General features: G+C 50.1%; 1 long non-coding RNA gene across 2 annotated transcripts; it reads right to left on the bottom strand.

Annotated features, from left to right (window-relative positions):
- Window positions 1-529: 529 nt before the first annotated feature.
- On the bottom strand, window positions 530-2,557 carry LOC125531837 (uncharacterized). 2 transcript variants are annotated; one of them, XR_007293538.2, is made up of 2 exons: window positions 1,503-2,557; window positions 530-1,412 (listed from the first exon to the last, which is right to left on the bottom strand). It is a non-coding gene; the product is annotated as an uncharacterized LOC125531837 (long non-coding RNA). The 2 variants fall into 2 exon arrangements; XR_007293539.2 differs by having other exon boundaries at window positions 530-1,368.
- Between the last annotated feature and the right edge of the window lie 359 nt (window positions 2,558-2,916).

The following is a 2,916-nucleotide window of genomic DNA, read 5'->3' as shown; positions in this document are numbered from 1 at the left end:
GTCGCCAAACCGCACTGCTTAGGACCGAAAACCATACTGCATCAAACGATCAAGCGAACTTCATGATTTCTTTTCTCAAACGTAAATTTTCCAAGCATATACACACCGCACTGCAATCATTTCTCAAAAGAAGTGAACCCACAGATACAATGTCTGAGTGTAGTCCACTGAACTGAAAGTGATCTTTTTCAACACGAGCAAGTGAGCTGCAAGAAAATTTCCCCACATGAAGAAGTGCACTTTGTCAAAAGCAAACTACTTTGATGTTGATGAAGTGAGCTGGATGTTCTTTTCCTACATCATTGTCGTGTCTCCGATTACGTGAGCTGGATGTTCTACTCCGATGTTGATGAAGTGCACTCTCGATCAAAAGCAAACTACTTTGATATGTGAGCTACACAGCATGGGGTGTACTGCACCAAAAAAAGTGAACCTCTCAATACAAAAAATCTGGAGATGTAACGTATGTTGAGGGGTAACCGCAGTCAATTCCAAAGTTGACTGCAAAACAACACTAGCGAGCTGCACATGTCCAAAGTTTTTATTTATTTATTAGAAGGGAATCACATACACACACAACAAGAACACCTCACGAAGATATAGGTGAAACCGCCCTCACAGCAGAAACGAACTTCTGATAGGCACACACGGGATCACCAACGAACTGCACACGAGATACAAACGAGCGACGGCTACACTACAACACAAGGAATACATTTTTTAAAGTAAAAGCTGACTGAACTGCAAACAAAACCAAATCTCAAACACACACACACACATGCCGCTGGACTACTCCACTGTTGGGTAGTTCCAAGTTTGTTGACTGCTATGATTTTTTATTTTTTCTTACGCATTTAACGACAAAGTAAACAATGATTTCTTTTCTTCTGTAGCCCCTGACGAATTGCGCGTCCACAACCGCGCCACTGCTCGCGTCGAGCGCTTGGACTGCAACAAAAAAAGTAACCTGCTCAACACACACACATACTCTAATACAAAACAATATCATTTTCACTGGCAGCACCCAGCTGAACGTGCCACAGGTAGAGAATTACATCCCTGGACGCCGTCCACTTTTGTATGTTCCCCATCCTAAGAAAACAACAAAAAATGAACCGAAGAGAAATAGTGAGTGGACTGCGTGTCTGAATAACAAATTATAATGAGGTACTGTTTTTACAGATAGCTAGTGTACTGCATGATTAGCTTTGAATTACTAAAAAAAGGATGCCGCCGACCACCCTGTGGCGAACAGCAAGGAGTGGAGGAGAGAGCTGCATCCTGCAGGTGAGCGTCATGGCTCGCATGCCCGGGCGAGCTACACGCCGCACTCCTTCGCACTGCAATACCTGCCGTACCAACATTGGACTGCACGCACGAGCCATGCGTAATGTAAGACAATCGCCGGCGAACTGCACAACCCATACACGCATCAATCCGCATCTCGCTGGACTGGAGGAGCGAACTAAGCTACAGCAGGAACGAGAGCGTGAACTTCTCACCTTCTCGTAGGGGAACAGACGCTCGCCAGGGAGCTCCTAGTCACCCACCGCACGCGCTCCGGCATGCATTGCCGCCTCAGCCAGCGCCAGCAGGCCGAGCGGACTGCATGTTATCACTATCCAACTGATCAGCAAAATTCTATTTTGACATGGGAGGAAACTTGTTTCTGGTGTGTCAAATCAAATGCAAGATGACTATGAGCTGCATGGACGTGTTCTCCAGACCGCACACAAGGAGGATGCGAACTGTAAGAAAGGGGTGTGGGCAGAAGATGCACATCACCCGAACGAGAGGCGAGGTCCCCATCTTCGACTGCATAAACGCCGGTGGTCAATGAGGGAACAGTGAACAGCAAAAAAAGCCTTCTGGTTGCGCCTGCCTGTCATGAGGTGGAGTAGGGCATGAGGTGGAGCACCCTCCTCCCCCACGATGGTGAAGAAAACCCAACGATGTCAGATCCACGGCAGAGAGAAGTGGTTGGGGTCGTGCCCGCCGGATCCACGTCGGGGGAAGGAGGCCGGTTGCAGCGGACCCAATGGTCATCGCCGTCACCCACTGGATCCACTGGTCACGAGCCACGTGCTTGGAGAAGGAGGGCCTTCCACCGGCGCTTAGCAGGAGGGAGGTGCAGGGGCAGCCGGATCTCGCCGGACCCGATAGGGCTGCGGCGGTTGGACTGCCTGGTCACCTCGGGATGATGAACCGGGCGGCGATGCGCGGGTCCGCGTGGACGGTGGTGGCTCTAGTTGCGCTCGGGATTGGAGGTGGCTGGGCGGGGCGGCGAAGATCCACGGACGGCGGCGCGACCCCCGGACGGCAGAAACAAGTGGAGGTCGAGGATGGACCGGGAGGAAGGTGGGGGTCATGGGGGAGAGCAGAGTGGGACGGCGCCGGGGAGGTGGGCTACAGCGGCGAGGCGTAGGTGGTGCAGTGGCAGGGGGATTCGAGGGAGTTGGTGCGGTGGTGGGGAGGGAGGGAGACGAAGAAAATGGGCACGAGGGAGATGTGGGAGGCGTGGGGGTGGCCGGGTTTGTTTCTTTAGATGGTTATGCTGGCTGGTGTGGGTGCGGGTCGGGAGTGTTATCAAAATAACAGGTGGGTGCTATCAGAATAAAGTTTTAAGGGGTGTTATTATAATAGACCCATCCTATATATATGTATATATATATATATATATACTAAGCAAGTGAGCAGAGGGCAATCACATATATGATCTGTCAACTAAGGAGATGGCATTCAATATTGTGTATATGATGTAAGAACTAATCATTGCAAGACAACATATGCATGATATGAGTAATTTAACCCTGCCAAGTTTGAGCATACACCTCAGGGGGAGAATAGGACTAGTCATCTGCCTCTGAATCCTCCTCTGAGGAGCTATCTGTAACCAACAAGATATTTGCTTTAGCA

The sequence above is a fragment of the Triticum urartu genome, chromosome 4A (assembly GCF_056163025.1).
Source record: "Triticum urartu cultivar PI428250 chromosome 4A, HENAU_Tu73, whole genome shotgun sequence".
In the NCBI taxonomy this organism is placed as follows: domain Eukaryota; kingdom Viridiplantae; phylum Streptophyta; class Magnoliopsida; order Poales; family Poaceae; genus Triticum; species Triticum urartu.
Note: the sequence above shows the minus strand (reverse complement) of the source record. Positions and strands in the feature narration are given on the sequence as shown.